General features: G+C 43.0%; 1 protein-coding gene across 2 annotated transcripts in view; it reads right to left on the bottom strand.

Annotated features, from left to right (window-relative positions):
- shisal1b (shisa like 1b) overlaps positions 1-13,424 on the bottom strand; it is a 36,314-nt gene extending 22,890 nt beyond the window's left edge. The window contains exon 1 of one of the 2 annotated variants that reach the window (XM_047596923.1): positions 12,858-13,424. The gene's annotated coding sequence lies outside the window, so the exon portion shown is untranslated. The remainder of the gene's footprint in view (positions 1-12,857) is intronic. The other variant, XM_047596924.1, reaches the window with a different exon arrangement.
- Between the last annotated feature and the right edge of the window lie 14,555 nt (positions 13,425-27,979).

The raw sequence follows: 27,979 nt of genomic DNA, 5'->3' as shown, positions 1-27,979 counted from the left end.
AGCTCGGAGGCAGCGGCAACATGTTTTGGTCTGGTGGCTTGGTGTCGCCTGGGAGACGTTAACGTCACAGAAGACACGGGGAAGAATGTACCCTCCGGTAATTAGAAAGTAGTGTACAGGAAATGAATACAGTCCATCTTTTGAAAGAAAAAAAAAAAAAAATCTGGGGAGAAAAACACAGCGGCGTTGCCATAGAGCTTGTTGTGGAGAGTTCGTCCAATAAGGCAGAATAAGGGACTTGGCTATTGTGCGGCGTCGCCACCTCCCTGCATGGGTGGTCTGCTTCTGTTTCTGACTCGGTAATGTTTTGTTAACTCAACACAAGCAGAAGGTGAGCAAAGAACTGTAATCAAACTTAAATCTGCTCCGGGCACGTTGCGCCTCTACCTGCTGAGACCTGTCACGTTGATGGAAACCATCTTGCCTCCTGCGTTCGCTTTGTCTCGCGCACTTAATTCATCCTCAATTTGGATCGCGAAGCCAGATCGGAAAGTAATAAAGTATTTATTTTTTTCTTCACCCGTCTCTAAGCAGAATAACATCTTGTTTTTAATATGTATTGTTGCGTAATACCTGGCACGAACGGCGGCGCAGCTTCACATTGTTTAAGGCAACGCTTCTGAAGGGAGACTTTGGGTTGGTATTTCTGCAGGCGATATCAGCATCCATCTGGAAATCAGCCTCCCCCAGCCGCGCTTCCTAACCGATCCGAGCGCTGCTCATTTCTCACTGCACCGCCTCAGCCTCGTTTCAATGTGAGCGAGCAACTAGCATCGCAACTATGGAGGTGTCGGGGAAAAGAAATATGGGTTTGTCAAGTTTTAACTGCGCGTGGAAACAGTAAAAAGAGGAATAATAACACGTCTAAACACCCCGCAGAGTCCTGTCACATTGCAGCTCATGGGAGAAAGTTCACTCGTGGCCAAACGAGAATGTAACAGGCCGATTCTTTCATCAGTAAGTTTTGCATGGCAGTAAATATATGCGCACGGAGGGGAAGAGATGTCTAATGAGACAGCTACTGGAGTCTAATAAGTTGAATTCATTATACAATCAAGGTCTCAAAGTCGGCTGGGGGATGAGAATTCTTGGAGCCTCATCTAACATAATGTAGGTCTTGTTTGCATGTGATGCAGAATGAATGACTCCAGCTCGCTCGATGCTAAATGTGCCCTTGCAGGAGGCTAGATACTGAAAAAACCTTTATTGGACAACAGGAAAATCGATTTCTGTTTTTGTCTCTTTTATCCTGCACTGAAAACTCTCATGGATTAATCAGTTATTCTGCTGAATGAGAACAGAATATTTAAGTCCCTTATGAATGAATTCAGGAATCAGGAAAAGCACGCGAGGCATAATTTGTCTTTATGATTTGCCGCTTTTCTTTATTTAATACACAGTAATAGTAAATTAACTTCAACTTTTTTGTTCCTCCTTTGCAGAGCGAGTGCTGGACTTGCAGCAAGATTCCCAGATTAGAACAAATAAATCAATAAATCGGTCACCGTGGAATGTGTTATCACAATGTTTAGATTCATCCCCGGTTATTGTGTCTCTCTCTCTCGCCGGCAAACCCCTTCATCAAGAGTGGGAGTCCTTCAAACAGAAACGCAATAAGAGGCACACTTTATGAATCTGAATGTCTTTCTCTAAAGAGAGAAAATCCGCCGGCTTCCTGACCTTAACGAGACAGGGATGTTGCTGTTCGGACGACTGCGGTGAGTTTTGTCTGACCGTGTGCGCCTGAGTCACTGTGGCTTTACAGAGATTAACCAGAGCAGATGCTGATGTCTAGTACGGCAGCGCTACCTTCCACTGTGTCTACACGCTGTCAGCAGTTTGTTTGTGTATCTAGGTCTACTATAAAATGAAAGGACACAGATTTGCATTATGCCGCGCTCTAAGTGGGTGTAAGAAACCGTTTGCAAATCAATAATAAATGCGCATTTACAATTACAATCAGCACAAGCCGCTGAAGTTAAATCCCACTCAACACTCTGCAGAGCGTAGTAAACAACGCGTATTCCAATTACGTCAAACCTGAATGAATCTTAACCTTTGTATCATTAGGTAAAAATGAGAGATGTGCTTTCTTCATTCATATTTTCCACGTTCAAGGTGTATGTGTTTCTTAGCTGACCGGGAATTCATTTTCTACTTAGAAGGTGATCGATAGATGAATCAACTAAAAAAAATAAAAACCTAATTGATAAATCAAATAAAAAATAAAACCTCAATAATAAATTTGCATTTCAGAACCTGCTTTTGATTTGATTTGTGCTCTCACTGAGCAGCATCCCTGATGCTGAAACTTTGGCTTTGATCAGGAGGCTCAGAGGAACGGGTGTTGTGGAGTTTGACTGCCGAATGTCACAGAGATACAGTAGCTGTCACAGCTAAGTCACTTTCAAGGCCACGCGATCCCTTCCAGGAACGGTTCTGCGGCACCTCTCAACACTCGCAGTTCCACCGAGGTTCTGAGCTGCCTTCAGGCCTCATCTGTCAACACATCAGCGCTCTGGCACCATAATTCACTTTTCTTTGGTAGAGGGCCTGTGACTCATGCAGAACAACTGGACTTGTTTTGGCTCAGGGATTTGGGAGACATATCCTGTGGACTCCGCGGTGTCTGTGATGCAGACAGACGCGACAGTATCTCCCCGACACAAGCGAGCGTTGTTTGTTTGGATTTGCTTTAACACCCGTCTCTGGGCTCATCTGGTTTCTCTTGGAATTGTTCCCTGTCATCATCATCATCTGCCTGACCCTGGATTTAAAATAGCTTCTACCCACAGACAAATAGCCCAGTGGGAATTTAAAAAAAAAAAAAAAAAAAATGAAATCCTGACATGAGACAGTAACGCATGACAAAACTGCAGCTAAAACGCATCACATCTCTGTGGTCTCCCTAAATATTCTAAGTTTATACAACTGACCAGGGCAGAAGGAAAACCCTAAACTACAAGTTGCTATGTTTTCCACCAGTTTACAGAAGTATTTACAATTGCATGTACCACAAGATTGGAATACTGAAATTGTGTGACATATAAATCACAATCCAAAAATTTTTTTTTAGATTTAAATTTATACCAAGAGGTTCTCTGGTACAGACTGAAGGCTGGCGGCAGAATGGATAAAAGACAGAACATAATCATACTTTTTGGATTTTGGCCGTTCAATTTTCTTCTTCTTGCGGAGACATTGCTGAAGTAATAATGAATGATTGCTCTTTTGTCACATCCATGCAAAATAAAATCCCAGATACAGGATGACGATCTCTTTAAGACACTTGGCTGCGAGCTAGAAAGGGGGAATGGAAGCAGGACTCTTGCTTTACAATCGATATGAAAAAGACTTGGAAAAAGTGACTACATAGTATATATGTGCCATGTAACCCATTACATAGCGTGTGTCACTGACAGACCCCGCTCCTTTATGAGTGTTACGTTGCTCATGTCGAGCCACACTGGCTGAAAGTAACAGAAAACTCCAAATACAAAGCGACTTTAACAAGTGTCTGATCTAAAAGTAGCTCACAGAATGCAGAGAGGTGGGAGTGTTTAGCCTTTAGATAACCTTCCAAAACAAAAAGCCTGTGCTAAGACGTTTAATGCTCCAGACCAAACCCTGTGCAGTTTCGTCCCAAAATAACCACGACAGATACACAACCTGCAGAGCTCTCAAGTACCTCCAGATCCCGGAGGTCACAGAGGGCAACGGTCACAGACGACCTCTCGCTGTGCGGCCCAGAATACCTCAGATGAGAGCGGATAATGCGCCGCGCTGCTCCACATCCAAATGCTAATGGTGTTTTGGCAGCCAGTTTATACAGGCTATTAGGAAAAACCTTAAAACCCAAGGAACCGTTTGTGCACCGTTCCAGCAATCATTATTGGAAGTGTTGGTTGACTGGCCGTCGTAGTGGGATTGCACCTCATTAACGAGCCTGTCCCGGTTTTGACCCACGGAGAGTGAACTCGGCTCGGCTTTGCATACGTTTTGGCTCTCGCTCTGCGAATAGCAACTTCCTATTCTGTCCCGAAATGCTCCCTGAAAGTCAGCGGGTTCAACCCTAAGCTCTAATTTTATAAATTGGTACTAAAAGCGCTCGCATCTCCACTAAAAGGTTTTATTGAGCTGATTTCTGAGGCTGTCCAATGATTTTCTTTTATTATCAAAATGAACAACGGCACAGTTTACCTGCTGTTATTCGCTGATAAATATGTAGACGGGATTTTTGTGCCTATTTAAATTATTAGTCATTATTGGAGAACAGGATTACAGTGAGCCATTATATTACATGGTGAATCAAAAATTACAGTCATTGGAGCCAATAATGACTAGTGGATTATATTGGGGCTTTCTATAGCGCATTATCTCTGTCTGCATTCTGAGCACATACATGTTCAATGCTGCAGCATCGATGCACACGCAGGGCGGCTGACACCTCGCTTTGTGAGTGTGTGCTACTAGCTCAATGGCAGCTGAGGCGAAACCCCCTCAGACACACACGGCTTTTATCCACGTTCACACTTTTCCTGCTTGGTAGCAGTGGTCGTGTTACATTTGTTCTGTTTAAAACATGTAAGAACTTTACCACCGGAGAAGAGAAGAAGAGGGAACGCGTTGAGAGAAATCCCAGAGACACAGACTGTACTTTTACTATGTTAGTGTCATTGTGATGCTGCCTTTGTAAAATAGTAGACACGGACTGAATGACATTTATAAATCCTGCATAAAACAGGCGCAAAGGCTTCTGATCCCCCTAAAACAGTTTGCATATGTAACGTGAGGTTGAGAAAGCACAGGCACGTTTTGATACTTCGAGTAAACTCAAATAGTGAAAGTCAAACGCGGCTGTAAGCTCTGTGCTTATTGAGGGGTTTCACAACGCGTCATCATAGCGTCAGCCATCTGGAAATGTGAAGTAGATGGTGGAAAATTGCTTTTCATTTGTATCAATCGGGCAGACCATGAAATACATTTGGAATTTTATAGACTGCCAAAAGTTATTACAAAATAACTCCAAAAGTTATCAGAGGAAAGGAGGCCAATCTAGGTCATCCTTTTGACCAAGGCCAGATTTATGAAAATTACAGAACATTTTAGATCTACATTTCAAGAACGCCGTTGCTATTGTAACGAGCCGCTGCTATCAACATTTCAATTACCTGACAAGAAACGTCAATAGAGGGTTTGCACTGAAGTCACTCCCCCCTGGGGCCACGCCCCCCGAGTGGCAAAAACACAGTGAAATGTACCAGTAAATACAGTGAGACCGGGAAAAAGAGGGATTATCAGATAAAATTAAGGGCAATTGGACTCGATAATGATCCATATGAACTAGTATGGATTTTGAAAAGGGGATTAGCCTCAGTTTCAGTTAATTTTAGTTAGTTTTTGTTCATTTCAGTTATGATGAATGTAGCTAAATAAAAGATGCTAACGCTAAGAGCTTTACTGAGAGGTAACGTTAGCCATACGATACTGTAGCATCCGACCAGACGTTAAAATGATGACGAGGAGTGATCACAAATATTCCATTTACTGCTTTATTGTTATTTAGTGCTGGAACTGAAATAGTTACTGCTGTAACTATGATAAAACATCCACAAACTTATCTGACAGCCCTCCACAACGCAAGAAGTACAAGGTTATGTGTGAACCATTTACTTCTGTTTTCTTTGGCAGATATCTGTAAAAATATATCTCCAACTACTTTTCAAATCTGTTGGCATTTCGCATTTTTTAAAATTAATTTTACAATGTAGACAGTGTTACAGCCTATGGTTCAAACCAATGCTGCTAATCTCCATGTTCAACTGTCACTTTTTGCCTCTAAGCCGCTGTAATTACGGAAACGTCCAGTTGCTGTGACATCGCGTGCATACCTCCATAAGTCTATAAAATGCCAAATGTTTTTCACGGTCTGCGGCACTGATACAGACAAACACTCAACAATAATCCACCATTTCCCATGTCCTACTTCAGGTCTTTGTTTGCCTTGCCAAGTGCCACCAACATGGTGACTTCCGGATTGATGGCGCGCCGTGATTACCCTCTATGTACTGCCTCAAACGACAGACATCCTCAGAAAGCGTTTTTATCCGTTGTCTACACACAAGTTTGAATTAAGGACAAAATAAATGTGATTGTATGACTTTAATCAGACAGCAGGAGAATCACTGAGAATCTTAAATGCCAGAGGAGAGGTTCCTTAAGTCTTCCTTTTTGACACTTCTTGTTGGTGCTATACAGGTAGACGCATTTAAGCTGTTACCTCAACAAGCTCCTTTTATCTGGTGATAAAAGCTTTCCCTCTATGTTGGGAGGCTGAGCCAAAGTGGCCGAGGAGCTGATGCATGTTATCAACAGTCCAGCGTCTGACATCAGCTTTTAACCCTTCATTCACACCCAGTGTATCACAGCTGTCAGACCCAGCTGCTCTCGCCCTACAACACCTCTCACTCAAACGCGCTGTGTGTTTTTATATGGAAGCAGACTCCAACACTTCTGGCAAAACGTCTGGACTGTGACAAAAAAAAAAACAACTGGCAGTTATCTTGCGTTATTTTGCCCTGCTCCTAAACCGAATCTGTTTCCTTTCACTCGAAACCACGTCGCTCTCGATGCTGCTCATTTATAGGGCAAACTAGTTTAAGAGCAGATTTACTTTAGTTGAGAGAGGAAATATGACCTTGGTTGACAGCACACTCTTATCGCTCCATGTTGGTAGCTGCTACATCTGGTGTGCAGTGACTTTAAATCGCTGTAACCTAACAGAAAATAGATATAAGGTTGTGTTTACAACTTGGAGCTCTCTAAATGTTCAGACTTCTGGCCCTAGTTCGAAACGCCGTTAAACTGTATCATAGATCAACATTTACTGCTCGGAAAACGATTTACGTTCGTATGTCATGTGAAACGCAAATGGTCACAACAAGTGTCCCCTCATTACTGGTCACATGATAACATTGATTTACGATGTAGTGGATGCGGTGAAGTGGACCTGAAACACACGTCGAAGAAGTGTTCACGTGGCGTAGCTGCAACAGAAGAGCAACCTCTGGTCTCAGGTCACACGCCGCCACACCAAATAATTGGCAAAGTGTGAAGTCATAAAGATTTAAATGCCAATATGTCAATATCCTGACCCTGCTCAGAGGGATATTTCCTTTTAAAAATCACCCTGGGGAAAACACCACAGGTCTTTCTTCCTCGGTTAAGGTTTTTAAAAAACTCTTAATACTGATTAGATTCGTATTCTCAATCTTTATGTCTGGTAATGAGTGAGAATAGACTCTAATTTGAATAACAGGTCCTCTACTGTAAATATTTTTACAACCTCTGATTTCTCCATTTGTTTTTCTGTCAGTGATCGACGGCGTGTGACTGAGCGGCGTCTGAATCCTTATCATTTCGTTTCCCTTCCGTGTGGACCACAGACACATCAATACTGTATATACACGGGGCAAACACTCCATTAATATTCAAAACATCCAGTGTGTGAAGCTGCGTGAATTTCGACAGCTTGTCTGTTATTTGATTATTCCTTCAGCCTCTAATTTCACTCGCTGCACGAGGAGAGGAAATGGTTTCCTGATGTCAAACGTCCCCACCCCCCTACGAGATAAAAAAAAAAAAAACAACAAAAGATGCACAGCAACATAGCTCAAAGCAATGCACAAACACGGAGCAAGAAGATGAGTATAAACGCACCTCGATGTACACACATTTAGATGTAACGATAAACATTTAATGGGCTGAAAATAACACAGATGCCCAACAGGGGTCAGGATCTATACAGTTAGCATCGACAGTGTAATGGAGCTGCTGGCTTTCTGCCTCTGGGACCTACTGGTTACGGCGCTGAAGTACAACAGGGGCCGCGTGGAGGGAGAGTGAATGCTTCAACAGCTGATCAGTAGAGATTGTCGGCTCTGAGGGCCTCTGCCAGATTATCATCTGTTCACTGGAATCTGATATGAGGGGAAGTCGGCATCAAAGGAAACGTCAACGCTTCCTCCAGGAACCCGCTTCTCTCAGTCTGACTCTCGTTTTTCTCTCTTCCCGGGGTGCCCGCGTACGCGTGCCGCACTGAAAAGCGATGGACGTGCGCGCGCATACTGTACACACACGCCTGGCCTCTTTCTAACAACAGGCATGTGGAGTTTAGACAAACCAGAGGGCCCGTTCATTACACCACACGAGTCCAGAGCGAGGGAACTGGGTTTGAACCCTGCGGAGAGAGATGTCACGATGACAGGCCAGATAAACCGAATGAACGCAGAGTTTTCTGCACCGCAGATCAGAAAACAAGACACTTCTGTGCTTACTGAACGACTTCATGCCGCTGTTTATTTTGGGTTGGGAGAATGTAATTATTTGTCTGCCACCGCTGCTGTTTGTGTTATTAATCAGTTATACTCTCAGCTGGAAACTGTTCGGCAGGAGTCCTTTTTAGATGGGGTGGGTGGTAGATAAAAGGATGCAGCGCAAACAAAAGTAGATTAATGTGGCGCTTTCAGATTTTATGATTCTTGTACTCAGTTTAAAATACTACAAAACAACACCTAAAAGAGTTCATTTGAGGTTAGTTCAAGTCAGGTTTGCAGAGAGATGCATCGTATTTCAGACTCATAATAAAAGAGAATGAATGTATTTATTTCATGGGAATCTCATTAATGACACTCGAAAGCTAAAATGCCTCAGAAGATCATAAGAGCAGACAGTAACATTAAAGTCTGACTAAATCCTGTACACATTTGATAATTAGCGCAGAAATGCAATTAGTATCGTGTCAGAAAGTTCACTGCCAGCACTTTAATAATCAATTAACTGTGCCAAATAGCTTCAACAATTGAAGGATGTGTTGCTTTTCTCTATTTTACATGATAAAATACCTGGATTCACGGCAATCAGTTTGTCTCGACACGTAAAATGAAAACCTTGTTTAAAAAAAATGCTAAATGAGTGTTCCAGTAAAAGGGCAGAGAGCTATTTTTAACCTTTTTCGTGGCCTCGCCCACCTGCCGATCGCCTGCAAACAACGTGGTTTTCAGCTGCACTGTGGTAACAAAGGCGTTACGCAAATGAACCGCAGGTCAGAGCAGCGGTGGAAATGCTAAAGTAAACAAGCTTACCACAGGGTTAGCAGAAGGTGGTCTGTCATACTCGGGTGCTGCCTGAAACCAACTTATTCACTGACTCGTTTGAATTCATGGACAGTCTGGACAATAAGAGGTAGGGCAGAGGTGACACTGAAGCATGGTCAGTCGGTCTCATCTGCGGTCCTGCTGACCCATCTGTGTCACGCAGTCAGTCGTCTTATTAGCAACATACACCGCTCCGACATAACATTATGACCACTGACAGGAAAAGTGATTATCTCTTCATCACAGCACCTGTTAGTGGGCGGCATATAGTGGGCACAAGGTGAACAATTTTCTCCTCAAAGTTGACGTGTTAGAAGCAAGACAAATGGGCAAGCGTAAGGGAAAGGGATGAAATTGTGATGGCTAGACGACTGGGCATCTCCAAAACTGCAGCTCTTGTGGGGTGTTCCCAGTCTGCAGCAGTCGGTATCTATCAAAAGTGTCCCAAGGAAGGAACAGTGGTGATCTGGTGACAGTTATGGGCGTAGCTGAAGACATTAATCTGATAGAAAGGATGCAGTGTGATGCTTTGGCCAATGTTCAGTTGGGGAAACTTTCTGTCCTGCCATCCATGTGGATGTTACTTTGACATGTACCACCTACCTAAAGGGATACCGTGCCCTGCCACAAAGCAGAAATGGCTCAGGAATAGTTTGTGAAGCACAGCAACAAGTTTAAGTGTTGACTTGGCCTCTGAATTCCTCAGATTTCAATCCAGCATCTATAGGATGTGCTAGACAAACAATTTATGGAGGCCCCACCTCACAACTTACAGGACTTAAAGGGATCTGCTGCTGACATGTTGGTGCCAGATACCACAGCACACCTTCAGAGGTCCAGACTCAACGGTCCATGACTCATGACTCTGTTTTGGCAGCAACACAATGCAAGAATGATAAATAATTTAAACTATATTGATCCCACATTGGGAAAATCTTTTGCTGCATTTCAACCATTAGTCATTAACTACTGGTCCGTCTAGTGGGCTGCCACCTCCTTTGTGCTGCACCCATTGACACAGGGCTTCTGTCCCAAAGCTGCTTCTCTAAGCACTACTACACAGTGGGTAGCCCAAGTTGAAGCCTAAACTAAACGGGAGGAGTGTCGGCAAGGAAAGACGTACAACAATGCAATCGGATTTGAACTCCGACTGCTGGATTCAAAGTCTCCAGAGTGCTAATCATAACACCACAGAACCATGTATGTGTATGTGTCTGTTTTTGGATCTGCGTGGGAGGCAAAAACAAAATGTTCATATAAGAATCAATGCCCACAATTGTGACACGCTGCATTCAAATGATAAAGAACTGCTAAGTATGTTCTTGGCTCGCACACGTTCAGTATGGTGCGTTAGTTAATGGGCTACGTGTGTTGCCCAGTTTGTTACACACTGAATAAATAAATCTGGAGAATATTCAGTTTTATGGCGGACAGAGCGTTCGGTTTCCAGTCGCAAATTGTCTTCTGTTTGCACGTGATAAACTGGGAACATACTTCACCGTGACCAAAGATAGAGTGTGAAACACTGCTCCTAAATAACCTTCCCTGCCTGCTCCCTGATACGTCTAAATGTACGCCTGGATCAGACGAGCTGTGGTGATAGTCTGACAGAAAGTGCTGCTCGGTGTAGCCGAGAGTTGTTTTTTTATTTTTTATTTTTTTTGCCTCATCTGGACCACGATAAGAACCAGCATCCGTGAGATGACGACAACCACAGCGGTATTCGTTTTGGCTCCGACTTTATACGTTTCAGATTCAGACACCAAATACACCTCCTCTGCCAAAAAGATCGTCTGCATCCGCGGAGCCAGCTACTCTGCGGCTTCGACGCCAGTTTGATCATCTGCTCTGAATTTGAAATGCTCCTCACTTAAAATTTTCACCTTGAGGGGTTCTGCCAAACCACTGGTCACGACGCCTCCTTCTGCTCAGCCTCCCCTGATATGAGTGTGTGTGTGTGTGTGTGTGTGTTATTCTTCCTTCGTGCACGCATGTGTCCGTGTGTGTGTGCATACGCCTGGGGGAAGTGACGGTGTGTACAGTGTATGCGTGCGCCATTAACGCCCTCTTAATGTCAACGACTCTATCTAGACGGGGAAAGATGGACACACCACAACTGTCCCTGCGAGGAAGTGTGTGTGTGTGTGTCCCTGAGACAAGGTGACACAGGAAGTGGTGCTCGACTGATGACTGACGGCTAAAGCCCGCTGCCCTGACCTCGCTCACCTACCGTAATTATGTGACACAATTTAACACATGAAGTCCAAACTAAACACAAGAAGAGAAGCCGAATGTTCCTTTTCTAAGCCAAATTCTTTACTTTAGAGGTTCCTGTATAAACACATCCTGTCGTATGCAGACTGCCCTGTCACTAAAATGAATAGGTGGTGGGCTTAGACTTATGTAATATCTCTCCTTTTGTGTCAAAACACGCACTGGAGAATAATCGCCATACCATGCATCCACCTGTGTTTACCCTGAGAGCACGGTGCTGCGTTCCCCGTCCTCTCCTCGAACGCATTTTAATCAAACTGACCCTCCACCCGGCGGTTCACAGATATCTAAAAAGCCTCGCCATTCATCAGCTCTGCACCTGAGGCCTTTGTCGGCAGCCTCCAGAGGCCAGCGTTTGCATCTCTCGGGACACTTATCTTATCCGCGCTGAAAATGGCTGTGAGTAGGCTTTGTGAGAAACGGTGAGCAGGAAAGGTCCTTCCTGGTTTCAAGGAGAGTTTTTCAGTTGCAGTCTGTTCAGTAAAGGAAGCCTGAACGAGATCACATAAATCATGAGGCTGCCCGTTCGTTCGTTCTGGTTGATGCAATAACATTTTATAATATATTTTCCAATCCTCTCTTTGTTGGAGGAGTTTAAAGAATCATTCCTTGTGCTCGCTGTAATTAAAGTGGGAGCGCTCTCCTGAGAGACCCACCACCTCTGGTATATACCGGAGACACTCCGTATGCACGCGTGAACACGCGCAAACGCACTTTCTATTCTCATGCCCTGAGAGTACACACACTTGTTCACCGTTAAGCATAATCAAAAAAAAAAAAAAAAAAAAGCTCCAAACTGCTGCCCCTGGGCCAGTTTTCACACAGACACGCGGGCGGGAGCAGCCTTTTTTCTCAGGGGAACGGGCTTTTGTGTGGAGGAACAAAGGGAATCTCCTTCCTCCTCCTCTGCTCCTCTCTCCCCTAAATCCTATCATGTGCCACCATGTGTCTCCCACACGCCTGTTTCCAAGTTACCGGCAGCGTCGGCTGCCAATCCCGCTTAATTGCCTCCTGTGTAAAGTGACGGCTGAAGAGCGGCGACGAGAGAGAGAGAGAGAGAGAGAGCTGTCCTCGCCTTTTCCCGCAGCTCTACTACCTTGCCAGAGGACAGCCTCCACCTGAGAGTCGCACCGTATACCTCCGGGAAATCATACAGCGGTGTTGACCTGGAGTTAAACTTCAGTAACCAATCTAGAGGAATCGCTGAATGAAGATGAAATAACAGCTAAATGCAACTGTGGGACTTTCCATTTCGACAAAGGAAATGTTCTCAATTTAGCAAACTGCTCTGTGAGGACAAGTCGTCGAAGGCTTTGAGACAGGGATGGAAGGCGCGTGAAACATCTTGAAACAGAAAGCGTCTCATTAAAAGTAGAGGACAGAGGCAACAGCAGTTTATTTTAGCCAAAGGCAGCTTCCCTCACTAACCTTGCTCGAGCCTGGAGAAAAAAAAGATCTCCCTCGCTCACTCCCGTTCGCAGAATTCACCACCCTGTTGCTCCCTCTTGTTCCCTCTGCCGTTGTTGTGTCTTCCTCACAAATAGATCCTCCTCATCCTCGGGACTCAGCGGCTCATGAGGGAAGCCAGGCGGAAGGGAAGGAAAACGCGCCCGGGAAGAAAAGAAACACACTCTTCTCACCCCTAAGTCCTCGTTGGCAGTGTATCCCCATCCGTCAGAGCGCGGCGACTGAGAGTGTGTGAGGGGGAGAGAGAGAGAGAGAGATGAAATGATACTAAGTGGGCGAGTGAGAGAGAAAGTGAGCGAGGGAGGGAGGGAGCGAGCGAGAGAGAGAGAGAGAGAGAGAGAGAAGGCTCGTGCATGTGCACTGGAGGGTGATCCTCTTACTGTATGAGCTCCTGTTTATCTCCCGGTCCGTCTCCTCTGCATGCATTCCTTCCCAACAGAAGCCACGAGGTCAGCTGCTTTTACAGTAACAAGACTCTGTTTCCTCATGTGGGAAACGGCTTCCTGTTAGTTCTCCACTTAACTTCCCCCGCGAGTTTTCCCCTTGTTTTCGTCCCGTCTCTCTCGCTTCCTTTCTTGGCAGATATTATCTTATTCTCTTTTCTTCTCTTTAGATTTATTCGAGTCCCAGCGAGCTCTAATCTGATCTCCTCCTCTCTCCGTCCAGAGGTTATCCAGCTGCCAAGGCATGCGCTTCGGTCCGCAGTTTAACCTCGGGTATAACCGGCGCAAATACGCAAACGCGTTCGGTAGATGCTGATCGAATTTGCACCTATAAACACAAATGTAAATAAGATTAGTTTGGCTCGCAGACATAAAAAGGGTGCGTCCGTGAGGCAGGTCGCTCAGGCGTGGTCTGGTTTTTCTTCTGTCCTGAGAGTCAGAGCCAACTGAGAATAGAAAAGCAGAACACAAAGCCTAATCTGCCTTGTGGCGTTGAAACAATTAACAATTAGTCAAGTGAGGGGAAAATTAATTAGCAGATTTGAGGCTGAATGATAAACCAAATATTTACGACTTTGAAACAGTTCGTTGAATGTGGACTAAAATTAGAACTAAATTAGGGCTTTTTTTCATTTTGTTTTTTCAAAACCTTTAATTTATTAGTTGTGTAAAATGTCATCAGATGAATTGACTGAAAACTATTATTTTATTTGGTTAGTTTCATGGGAAAATGCTAACTTTAATTTCTTTAAAGGCATTTAAAATGAGATGATTACGGTGGAGTAATTACAAAGACTAGCTGGGACCATATTGCTTCAGTGTGTATCAAACAGCAGACAGCTTTGCCTGCTGATGTGTGTACTGTGATTCAGCTGTGTTTGTCTACATGTTCCCATAGCTGCTGTTGGGGCAAAACTGAACTGAAGGTAAATTTTGCAGAGCCTGAACTGACGTCAGTAGATAACTGAGCTTGTGAGAAGTGTTGGCTTTGTAACATTTACTGGCGTTGGGACAAACCGGTATTGTCACTAGCGAGTTGGTATTACAAGTGCCAGCGCAGCCTGTGTGTGTGGAACATGCTGTTTCAGTGATCCTCTGCCTTTCCGCTCCGCTTGGCTGGTCCTCGATGTGACACGGCAGCAGACGAGTGTCTCCCCTGAGTGCGACGCGCGGGGAGGGCGGGGTCAACACGCACGTGAAGCGCCGGATCAATCGGGTCATAAACATCCCAGGAAGGTGATCCGGGGGCCAACCTGACAGCTTCCTCAATTATGATGATAAAGTGTCAAAGTGCCATGAGTCACACGGGCTGGCGCTCGCACGCCACGGGCACGGAGACGGGAACTCTCGGTCGCACCAAACACGAGGTGACGGGGTGTCTCTCCCGAGGGCGTGAACATATGGCCGTGACGTCTCGACGCTGCACGTTCTCGCCCGCTGACCGGGCGAGAAGGAGGTGCTCCCGCGGTGAGCTGTGGATGCTGCGCCGTGTCTGTTGGCGGGTGTTGCTCCGGGACTCGTGCTGCAAGAGGAAGGGAGCTCTGATAAAGACCAGATTCTGTCTGGGCCGACAGGGAGGCCCGAAGCTCGTTGTGCGTCTTGTGACTGGGCTGTATGATGTTCAGCCAGGAGGATGTATGCAAGGGAGCGATATAAAGCATCCGCTCGGTGTGTGTGTTTGTGTCGTGTGGACTTCAGGAGAGTAGCTTTTACTGCTCGTAGTACAGTCTACAGTCACTTAACAAGTTAGGAAAAAAAAAAAAAAAATCCTGCTACATTTGCAGAGTACGTGAAACAAAACCCATAAACACAAAACCATCACAAACTCATAAAGGATCTTTTATCTTTTTATCTCAGAAAAGAGCTGTGATAGATTCTTGCTGGAATTGCTGTTTTAATGTGTATCAGAACCCCGACAGTGCCACATAGTAAATATTACACATTCCCTTACAACTCTTATGAAATATTAAGTGCCTCGAAACGTACTCTGGAAATGAGGTCATGATAAATGAATGCAAAGCGGGGAAGCTGCGTGGATTTGTTGGCTGGTGGCACTTAGTCACAAGATAAAGCTTGTGATGACTGTGTCTCAGACAGCCAGTCTCTCCTGCTGTAAATAGACCAGTCATTTGTTACGGCGGCCGGGCGAAGCGAGGAGTCTCACCTCCAGCGGCGTGCCTCCTCTCTGGAGGCCCGAGCGCACACGCGGTTGGAGCGGTGGCCGTGCTGAGGCGCAGGCAGGGTCGCGTTCGTGACGAGCTCCGCGCTTGCATTGTCTTCCTCCTGTAATACTACACCGCGAGCACGGAGGCGTTCATCACCTCTGCCATTCCTGCAGCTTCTCACAGATGGATTTGGAAATGTCTACAGCAGGTCCCTTTTCTGTTAAATGTCCCTCCCTCCTCTGAGAGATTCAGATCGTAGGAGTTATTCTGCTCGGAGTGGCCTTTGCTCCTTTTAGCCAAGCTCCGGGAGATTTCTTGGAATCTCTTTTAGGAGGCTCCATAATTGTAGAGGATTAGCTTACATTGTCCACCAGTAAACCTACAGGGTATTTCAAACAGATGTGACTTTCAATCTCCAAGATTCCTATTTAGCTTTGTATTATATAGGAAATGGCTTTCAGAAAAAGCTGGCCTGTGTTATTTCTTTCATCTCTCTGGGATGCCTTACCCTTCTAGAAGTGGATTATTCTCTTATCTGTTTGGAAAATCTGAGACAGTGGTTTTAACAGAAAAAAAAAGTTTAGATTCTTCTGCTAAATGTAGCCCAGCTATGAATTTGTGTCCTGCAGCTGATGCCGTGCAGTCCCATGGCGATAAAGTGAGTGAATGCTGTTGTCAAGCATGTCTCAGGGGCCCTGCTTAGAGATGGAGGTCAGAGAAGGAAGGAGGAATTGTGCAAATCCCAAATTGCATGTCCTCCCGTCTCTAGACGGATGCTGCTAATAGAAGGAGCATCCCGCTGATTTCTAATGATGCAATCGATCATCAGACGCCACTTTTACAGATTAGGTGCAATTCTTCCTTTTCCTGTGTTTGAATTCATGAAGTAAAAAATTAAGATTTTTTATTTTTTTTTTTTAAACTGGGCCTCTGCTCCAGAAAAATAAATAATCAGACACAACAGTGGCTGTCTGTCAGCGAATCCCCTGACAGGTAGCTGTCCATGCACATTCCCTCATTTAGTGAAGAGTGTTCCTCTAATTGCCTTGAAGGTACTATTACTTTCAAACCCGTAAACCCCATCATGAAGGCAATGGGGTGTCACTTAACATCAGCAATTACGAGATTCAATCATAACTCCCTCAGCCATCTGAAAAATAATAGGATAATCCTTTTTTTCCTCCTCCAAAAACAAACATGGCGAGTGAACAGGGATGACAGTTTTGAAGTTTTTACAGTCCTCTTTGAATACTTATTATTCTGAGCTGCATTTCTCAGACAAAGTCAACATCTGGAAGGAATTATAGAGTCAGATTATATGCATATTTACACACAGAGAAATTAGCTTTCATTGTTGCGTGGTATAAAAGTAAATGCCATTTTAGATCAAATTATTGCTTGGTGGATGGATTTAATGAGATTCTGATGGAGTATAAACTCCAAGTAAACTTTTTGTGCTATGGGCTTTTTTGTCTTTGCACTGCAGAGGAAATGGAAAGTCTGTCTGACAGGTTTTGAGTCATTCCTTCACTGCGATATGTTTTCTGTGAACCAGTCGTATATCCAGTTGATGTCATCTCCGGCCGCGTGCTGAGTGACAAATCTCTCCTGACATGGCACTGAAATAGCTTTGCTCTCTCCGACTCACTCCGTCCAAACTTTGAACTCTTGTGGCTCTCTTCGTGTTGCTAAGACTTTGGTCCGCTATGGTGTTATTACATCATGTAATAACTCCCCCGTCGTACTGTCTAAACAGAAATGTCAGAAATAAGATTGAATAAGTGTAAATGCTTAATTTTATGAAAGGATCCAGTAGTTGGTTGAGTTATTATTCAGTCTCCACATTGACTAATAGTTTGATCAACTAATTGTACCAAATTTTCAAACATAAGTATTGAAGGTTTTCCTCATTTATCGTCATTTTAGTTATTAGTAGTGGAGTATCTGGGGGCGTTTGTCTTTAGAAAACGATGCTGTTTTGCAATCAGTCATGAAGATAATTTAAACACTGAAATCTGGTGATTCAAATAAAAGCCCTAAAAATGATTTTAACAAGAGAAGCAAATGTTGATATTAGAAAAGATATGCGCATATAGTCATAATGCATAGTCCTCTCTGTGCATCAAAATGCCCTCCATTGATGAAAATAATGTTGTTGTGCCTTAAAATAGGTCTACAACTTGGCCTCATTTATGCACACACAGATGTATGCATATGCAAATTAGCACCCATTTCCATCTCCCCACTGCTTTCCAGCAGCTCAATCATATGTGCTCACCTGTGACTCTGCTCAAGCACTGTAAGACTGCCGCCCTCCATCATACATACTAGTGATGGGAAGTCTGTCCCTTTTCAAAGATTCATCTCTTCATCTCCTTGTCTCTGTCACTCTGCGTGTACTTGACCTATACCACTATTTGGACTTATTTTCAATGATTTTCTAGATGTTTTCTTTTTTTTTTTTTTAACTTTATGAAAACTCAATGTGTTACAGAGTACACTCTCGCACATTTTTCTACTGGCCTCTATTAAACAACACACAAGGGTAATGAAAGGGAATGGACTAAAGCACAGACCATTTAACCATCGCAGGCCAAAGGCCGTTACATCGCAGTGAAAGTGTAGAGCAAAGGAGTCTGAAAGAGTCTGAAAGTCAATACAACAGTGTCAATTAATGCACTGTCCTGCCTCATGGGGAAAGGAAAAAAAACACATTACACCACATTATTTTGACTGGAAAGTAACTGAACAGAATACCAAATAAATAAATAAATACAACACTTAAAACAGCCTGGGTCTTGAGAAAGAACTGAAAACCTTGCTCTACTCTCCTCCATAATGTGCCTTCCACCAGTCAGCTGTGTCCATCATTTTTTTTATAAATGTATACATATACACATATATATACAAGATCTGTAATCAAAAAGTACTATCACAACTACAGATTGATGAGATAAAACAACAATGATATGGCAAGGGGGGGCCAGGACGACAGGTCAGGGGGGAGATGTTTTCATCACCCCCACAATCAGATATGGGTTCCAAGCCCTAACGTATACCAACAGCCTCAATACAAGAGCAGCTGACTTCAGAAGGGAGATCGTGACCCAACTACAGTCCTGGAGCTCCCGACAAATTGTCTGAGCTGAGCTGAGTTGTCAAGTACCTTCAGAAGATCTACTAGTGGATGTGAATGCTGCACTAATGACAATCCCTACGGTAACCATCACTGAGACTAATAAGCTGATACACAAGTGCAGCAACAGTAATCCCAGAGATGCTTGGGAACAAAATGGGCTCAGGGCATAACCGGTAGCACCGACCATAGAAGATACGGTTAGAGGCCAAGATAAAGGCAACACAGAGAGAAGTTAGTCAGCTAGCAGAGCTGCAGAAAGGCAACATGGTGAATAAAGGGGTACCTAAGGAGTACAACGAGTTCTCATACCAGAAGCACTTGAAACTTCCAAAAAGAGACTAGCAGCTCTGGGCACCCAGCTGAAGAGATATACCAAGGAGGCATGTTCTCCACTGAATCAGCCAAGGTGTACTCTCAGTGGCAGGGAAATAACAACAGACCCACCAAGAGCGGAGGTGGAAGAATATTGGAAAGACATATGGGAAAGAGAGGCATCACACAACACCAATGCTCAAGTGAGTACCTAAGAACTGACCACAGCAACCTCCCAGAACAAGAACCAGTAACCATCTCAATGGCAGACATCCAACAAAGAGCGGGCCCCGATATGATCTATATATTCTGGCTGAAGAAGCTAACTGCACTCCATGAGCGCCTAGCAGTATAGACGAACCAGCTGCTGAGGGATGGGACCCACTTAGAGTGGTTGACCTAGGGCAGGACAGTCCTAATCCTGAAAGACCTCCAGAAGGGACCCGTCCCATCCAACTACCGGCCAATAACCTGTCTCTGTACAACATGGAAGGCCCTGTCAGGCATTATTGCGGCAGAAGGGAATTGGCAGCAACACCAGAGGAGCCAAGCACCAGCTACTGATCAATAGAGCAGTCGCCTGAGACTGTAAGAACAGACAGACCAACCTGTGCACCGTCTGGATTGACTACAAGAAAGCCTACGATTCAATGCCACACACATGGATACTGGAATGTCTCGAACTGTATAAGATCAACAGAAACCTAAGAGCCTACATCCAGAACTCAATGAGACATCAAGTGCGGCATATACCAAAGAGATGCGCCATCACCGCTGCTGTTCTGCATAGGCCTAAACACCCTCAGCCAGGTCATCAAACACGAGTGGCTACAGATACCAATTCCAAAGTGGAAGCAACAATCAGCCACCTGCTTCATGAATGATGTCAAGCTGTATGCCAAGAATGAGCGTGAAATCGACTCACTGATCTACACCACCAGGATCTACAGTAATGACATAGAGATGTCATTCGGATGTGTTTTGGATGGTCTCAAGGAGAGGTCTCAAATCATCAGAACTGAGGGGGTCGACCTACGAGAGGGCAACATGCTTGATATCCTAGCAAGTACCTTGATATCCCACAGGCTAATAGAAACCATGAGGATGCCGCAAGGAAGTCGACCAGGTCAAGGCGAGTGTGGCCCCCTGTAGTAGTAGGAGCACTCGGGACAGTGACCAGCAAACTGTGAGAGTGACTCCAACAGATCCCAGGAACAACACCTAAAGCCTCAGTCCAGAAAAGCGCAGTCCTAGGTACAGCAAAGATGCTGCGCAGAACCTACATACTATATATTTATTTATTTTCAAAAGATGAAAATGCCAGGAGAAATGTCAGACGACACAGGACCCCTCCATGAAATATTTAGCATCTGTCAATAGTATATCTGCTCTTTTCATACCCGCCTGTGTGTAAACAACAAAGCCTCAGAGCACGGTCACCTATCATTATACTTCACTCTGAAGCCTCAGCGGGGAGAGCTACTGTCAGTCAAACTGATGGAGACTGATGAAACTGGAAGTCCCCTTAAATTTTGTATGAGGTTTTGGGGAGAGGCTTTCAAAGGGGATTTGTGTGACTTCGTCTGCAGACGTTCTAATGTGAAAGTCCTCTTTTGGCTCAAACAAAAATAACAAGCTTCCCCATGGTCACCGTCATGGTCCACTCTTTGTTATTGCTGTCATAAAGCGCTGGAATTACTTTTGTGTTTGTGAATACAAAATTATCCATCATTACAAAAATCATCCCCAGGAGATGAAGTTGTATTTTTGTACAAAGTTTATTAGCCTTTTACCTCCATGGCAGCCTTGTCTATCTGAGTGATTGATGCCTTCACTGTTGATTTGGTCCATGATAATTAGCAAGAAGACAATGTAGGCCGAGATCAGTTCCACTCTTTGCCAAAGATATTTTATGTTCTTTTTTCCCCTTTATAGCGCTGATAATAAAATAAAACACTGCTTCAGGATACCAGGCTATAAACTGGAAGAAGAGCAGCATGACTGAAAAACAACAAGGAAGTAAATGAGTGTTTTTTGAAAATCTTCTGACAGTTTTCAACTGACAAAGAAGAGAGAGGAGAAAGGATATACCGTAGATGAAAAGATTTATGTCGAGATCTCCTCCACTTTCTGCAGCAATAAAATTAGACAATTATTAAGGCACCTTTAGAATAAGTAAAGTGAACATTAATCAAGGAGGTTTATTCTTTGTAGTTTAAATGAGGAGCTGGTTAAATTCAATTTAATTTTTTTTTTTTAATCTAGTCCATTGAAAGCCTTGTAATATTTTACAATATTACAGACTGAAAGTCATTCAGGTGCCTTTTTTTTTTTTTTTTTTTTTTTAACAAGTATACTTCAAGAACTTTCTGCTTTTCCCCTAATAAGCCTTTTATAGGCTTTCGTACCATGCCAACCCTGCTGATCGCTCCAGCAATGTGCTGCTGCAAATTAAAACCAGAGGAGGAGTGAGGCAGGGAGCCGTCCCGGACGATAAGGTGACATACAACTAACCCTGGCATTACCGCAAAAATGTTTAACGGCAACATTAAACTGCAAATCTTTGTGGCTTTGTTATGTCTGTCCAAGTCAAATCTAACACACCTGGAAGTCTGGCTGCCTGCATCTCAGACAGTGATTCATGGCTCTCCGACTTGTCGACCCAGGGTGCTCTCAGAGAGGACAGACAAAGCTAACTCTTGATTAAATGACCTTCTTTCATCAGGCTTTCTTCACAGAATAGTATTCTGGAGAAGGCAAAAACAGTCCACTGCCAAATTTAGCCTTGATTTTTTGACGAGGATCTTTTGATGTTCATTAATGTCATCTGGTTATCTCCTAATTTATAAATTTTGCCGTGTATTAAATAATGTACAGCATTTCAGATTCCACATAGGTGATCTGACTTTCTATAGAGAAAGAAAAAATTATAGCTGTGAGGTCCAAGACATATGCAGACCTCCTGTACATTTATGTCCACCTCCAAAAATTCAAATTAGTCTTTACCACCCTTGCAACATCTCATCCCAGTTCTCTCATTTGCTCTAATCCACTGTGCATTATTTAAGATTTTCCAGATAGACTTGAGAAAATGTATCTCATTATAACTACTGTACATTGAATACTAAACATCTAGATTTTATATACGTATCTTTCACATTTTTACTGACCAAATTTCCAAAATAAAATTCAAATATAGAGTATTGGCGATATATCGATACCTCAAGTTTAGTTGATTTAATCCTTTTGAATGTCCAAACATCATATGTTTAAACAAAAAAATGAATCGATAGCAATGCTAGCAGCTTTGTGAGGCTGTGTCAAAGCACAGCCGTGTTTAAATGCACGCGCTAACAGCAGTGTTAAAGCTAGCATGTTCGTCATCCTAGTTTAGTTCGTTACACTTGGCGAGAAGTGAAACATAAATAACAGCTGAAGCTTGTGGGAATATGCTTCAGGAATTTGGTCATGAACTGAAGAATTTGGGCATTTAAAATGTTGTCAATGATAAATGCAAAGACAGTTTAATATATCCTGAGGGAGGCATGAATTTCTATACCAAGTTTCACGGCAATAAATTAACTCAAAAACACACATGAGAACTTTGTAGATGGACTAGTGGAATCACCAAAGTCAGCAGGATTTATCCTTTGGGGACCATTAAGTTTTGTATGAAATGTGATGGCAATCCATCCATTGGCTGCTAAGATATTCCACTCTGGGTCCACTTCTTTTGACACTAACACTGCAACTTGAAATTAACCTGAAAGCTACGGTACTGTGCATCAAACAATATGAACCTGAGGGCATGTCACTGGTCCAAAATTCATACAGGGATACGCCACCTACCAACAAAGACTTGATTATGAGTGGGACAAACTTTAATTACATGAACAGACAGGGTGTACACACAGGAAGCATGTAGCAGCGATGTGGTGACGAGAAACCATGGAGTGTTATCCAGCAAGTTGTCTCGATGATCGGCGATCAGATTAAACTAATCTCAAATTTGAGATGTTCCAATTGAGGCGTCGCCCAATGGCAGCGTCTGATACAGTTGGGTGACATGTGGTACAACCACAGAAGGAAAACAAAGAAGAAGGTTACCCAGGCAACCAAACACTGGAAAGGCCACTAGCGACCAGCTGTCAGCTAAACAGCGATGGGCATTGAGTATATTATATGTGGACGGGGTTTAAATCCACCAAAACCCGTGGTAAATTCTCCACATTCTTCTCTTCAAACAATCTGACTGTCTTATACCTTCAACAATTGTGTGCAGGAGTACTTGATAAGACCTGGTATTGTTTGAGAGGCAGGGGGTGGTAATGCCAGATTTCCATTTTTTCTGTTTCTGTTTCCATTTTTCTGCTTAAAATCATCCTCACATTACTTTATGTCCCCGCACTGCATCCTTTCCACTCCTGTTCCTGAGAACAATGCATTTTTTATGTGAGATTGCCTCATTTTGATTCATCCTTTGATTTTCCTTAAAATTCATCTGTACCTGAAATGGTGGAGAGTAGTTGAGAAGGTGAGATTGGAATCCAGTCCTCTGGCACAAACATTAATGTGTATTGAGGCTTTGAAGGAAATCCTCCCTGAGGCCTTTCACAGGAAGGCCAACAAACACTGTCAGAACTGCTCAGGACTCCTTATATTATGTTTACATTGGAGGCTTTTAAAGACACACTTATCCAAGGGGACTTTAAATTAGTCTGTAGTTAATAGCACGGGAGCCCAACCACACCATCGTTGTCAGTTGCTGTGGGGACCAAATCCCTCTTCCAAACTTCCTCTGTAACTACAACACTGCCACCACACTGTGGCCTTTCCCGGAAAGATTTATGCTCAAATAGTAACCTGTAAACGAAACATTGTCGCTAACCTATTCGCACTCTGCAAACCATGCTCTCTGTCTGCACTGAAAAACCAGCCTTGTATTGAACATACAGTGATATGAAGCCAAGGAAAAATGGCACATCAATCCGCTGGTGAAGCTGTGAGGCTCACATATTGAATTTTTTTCTTTTTCCAAATGACGTCTGTCCGTCAAAGTTTTCTGTTTACCGAACAATCATTGCATTGCAATCATCTAATCATAGCAGAGCAATCATGTCTAGGCACCTCAGGCCTGTCAAGGATTGGATTTCTCATCTGTTGAAGAAGAGTGCTTGTGAATGTGACTATAATAGTCTCCATTTAAGAACTCCGGAGTCATTTTTAAGCATTGCAAACATGCAAAACACACAAACGGAAGTCTACATACATGAATTTGATGTTAGCTGACTATCTGCAGTACAAAATCTAGGATTGTTTCCAAAGGCAAAATAAACTAATGCTATTATTTTATGGGGAAAAAAAATAAATGCAATATCAAAGTTCGTGGTTACGCTGGCTGCTCTCTCCTGGGAAAGTTTACACTCCAGGGTTTTTACGTTACTTTTGCCAAATGCTTCCTCTAATCTATTTCTCTGTGAAAAGTGAAACACTGAAACGAAAATCTTATGTTTCTTGACCCACCATGATTTTATATAGTCCAAGTCATCCAAAGGTCTAATACGAATAACTTCAACTAACAAAATCCACAGCCGTAGGCTAGAATAGAGGTCTGCTTTAGTTTTATTTCTGTGAGAAACCTTCAGTCCTTTGGTTTCAATAAATATCCATTGTCTTAATTTGGCTACCACTGTTACCACAGTCAATTGTACACAGTTTGTGCTTAGACAGAAAGCTTTTTAATGCACAAAAAGAGGGGCAACTCCTTAAAGAAAAGAACCACCGCAATAAATCCTTCGCTAAAATGAACTAAAAAACCGCTGCAGTGCAAGCAATTCTTATTCAGAGGTACAGAGACATCTGAAGGGGACATCTGTGTCAAAGTTCTTGCCTCTGAAACTGTTGTTGATTAGGACCAGGAATAATGATCAGCACTTTAATTGTCAATCAGCATAAGAGCCTTTTCATGTGATTGCACAAGGTCGTTAGGCAGCCATTCAGCGCCTTCGAGAGGGGACCAGTGTGTTTCTGTGAGTGTGAGTGTGTCCTGCTGGAAAACAGCAGTTGACGTGGAGGAAGTGAGTGGAGCACGCTCCCTGTGACTGATGAGCTGACCTCTGACCTCAGTGAGTGTGACGGCACTGAAAAACGGTGCTAGTCAAACACCCAAGTCTGAGGAAAGAAATGGACACGTTGACGTACTCACTCAAAATTAGGTTATCAAAAAGGGAATGTCTTATCTTTTCCCTAAGCTCTAATGAGATAAATTATGGGACCTATTGGATTATAACAAGTGGATAAGCACAGCATTAGCAAATTGCAGCGACTGTGACAGCTGGTCACTGAACAGATACTGTTAGCTGTGCTTTAATTAGAATGATCAGAAACAGCTATGCAGTATTGAGTGTAGCAGTTTGCTTTTAAAAGGCGTACTCCACTGCGGGTGAGGGTTAAACCTTGATATAAAGGAAATAACACAATGAAGTTCAGGCTGGAGGTGAATGCAGCTCAGGAAGGAGAAACACTACACAGCACACATAATAATCAGAATAATTGTATTGATTCACTGGACTTGCTTTGTCCTGTTGACATGGTGAGTACATACTGTGTACATACTGTGCACCTGTCTCATGTTATCATGTTTGGGTACAGTCCCTGCTGGTCTGTATGTAGAGAGGTTGTATAGATGATGACCTACTGTGTGTACTCTCCGTCCTCCAGACTGATTGTCAATTATAAGCAGTGTGATCAGAGTCACATGCCGTTTGCTGAGTGACTTTTTGAAGGTCATGTAATGTTGATACGGACAAGACTTTCATGAACGAAATACAAAGCCATGTAATTATGATCCTATCTTTTCTGAGAAAGGAAAACCCATCACAGGTGCACATTAATTCAAGCATTTTGACATAAATCATAACATGTTAAATCACGCTTGGTCTATTTAATGATGCCCTAAACGGCTTCACAGAAAAACTACTTCACGGCCGCGACAGGAAAGCCTTTTATTTGAGTGACAGATGTCCCTTAAAACTGTACCATGAAAAAAAAACCTCAACCCTAGTTTCAGTCGACAGTTTAACCGCTGCTCTAATTCAGTGCACGAGGTATATTAAACTGCAGGTTACCATAGCAACAGTACTTGTACTTCATGCTACATTACCAGTTAATTCTCAGCAGTGAAAGTGGCACGCTAACTTTGCCTTAAACTGACTTAAGAAATAACAAATAAAGTTATAAATAAATCTGATGCTGATTTAACTGAGCTTAGTTGTTTTTTTTCCCCGTACATGGTGGAAGACTTGGCTGAAGTACAAATGTACATAACACATTATAAAAATATTGTGTTAAAAGCAATTTTTCCTTTCTAAAAAAGATAAAATGTAGTGAGGTATTAGGAGAAAAACAACTTAATGGTGTAAAAAATGTAAACTAGCTTTAATAGACCCCTTCACAGTTTATAAAGAGTGTGATGTATTTTGAGGGGCGGGCCTTAACCGGAAAACAAAACATCTCTAACATGCTAGCTTGTAAACACGGGTGAGCTGGTGCTCAATGGACTGTTTGGGCAAAAATGGATGGAGAAAACACAGCTTTTAGAGAATATACTAATACACATCAGACGGACCTACTGTGGAAGGTAACGTGGTAAATGCAACTTCTACTTGGACACCCATGAAATATACAGCTAATGCTGCATTAACTAGCGGTTTGCGATGGCATTAACATGTGACAAGAATCCCCCAAATAATGATTAACTTAATGTTATTTCACTCACAATTTAGTCCAGCCCATAATGTTAGCCAGGATAAAACTGATGATGCATTACATATTAATCTTACCTGAAATCAAGTGTTTTATTGAGTTTTCACTCCAGTCTTTTCTTTTAATTGTGTTCAACCAAAGTTTACACGACTGGCAGTAACTGGTATGCGATAAAACTTAAACTTCAACATGTTTTTGCTTTTCAGGTTTTGGCACCAAAAAATTCAGCATAACGACACTTTTGTTGTTGACAGTGTTCGCCTCAAGCTTCCCCCTGTTTTGTTTCCAGCTAACGCTGTGATGTCACAGTGATGTAGGCCATGAAGGGTTCTATTACCTTCCATATAATGGCATGTAACAGAGTAAATCAACATTTTATTATAAAAGACACAAAAAAACAAAAAGATCAACTGCACCAAAAACCCTGAAAATGTTTGAGTTTACACAAACTCTCCATTATGCTACAACCCCTACAGGTCAAACATAATCAACGAGCAATCGAGCAGGTGCAGCAAAGTCTTAACTTTGTCATTTTAAGAGTAACCACAAAACAAGCTCCACGACAACTACAACTGATTGGGCGACCAAAAGTAGCAGAGGAAACGAAAGACACTCGGACCAACCCGATAAGCGCTGTGGGATTTGGTGTCTTTCCTCTAACTTAGACAGAAGAACTAAATCTAACAGAGTGAAAACCACAAAAGAAGACCAGTGCTCCTGTTGCATTGGCTGGGAGGAGGATGGGTTCTTTCCTCCCTCGTTTGATGAGTTTTCTGTAAATAGGTTGGAGCAGAGTTTAACAACTTTTACCTCTCATGACCAGCAGAGGGGAGAATGGAGCACATAACACGTGATGTTGACCCTCAGTCTTAGCTGTATTTAACATTAGCTTAGCCTAGCCTAGCAGCTTACTACAGTGGGTATATAGCGTATTTTAATAAAGATATCTATTTATTTATTTAATACTGTGTTTTAAGGCGTATTACTATCATTATTAAAACATTGTATTTCTTCAAATTAGAACAGCAGCCTTTACCCTTAGTTTAACAATATAATGGGCCAGTTGTTTCGAGCAAATGTTATTAGCAAAACTAAAACTCTTCTTTTGCTAGTATTATTACCTCACCTCTCCTCCCATATCAAACCATAAGCGAAAAACTTGAGTGTTTTATTTGTCAGTAATTTAAGTTTTAACAGGCGGGTCCAGTTTCCTTCAGCTCTGAACCATTTCAAAAATCACCCAGACCACCATCTCCAACT

The sequence above is a fragment of the Mugil cephalus genome, chromosome 10 (genome assembly GCF_022458985.1).
Source record: "Mugil cephalus isolate CIBA_MC_2020 chromosome 10, CIBA_Mcephalus_1.1, whole genome shotgun sequence".
NCBI lineage: Eukaryota > Metazoa > Chordata > Actinopteri > Mugiliformes > Mugilidae > Mugil > Mugil cephalus.
The sequence above is the reverse complement of the archived record's forward strand: the minus strand, read 5'-3'. Positions and strand labels throughout refer to the sequence as shown.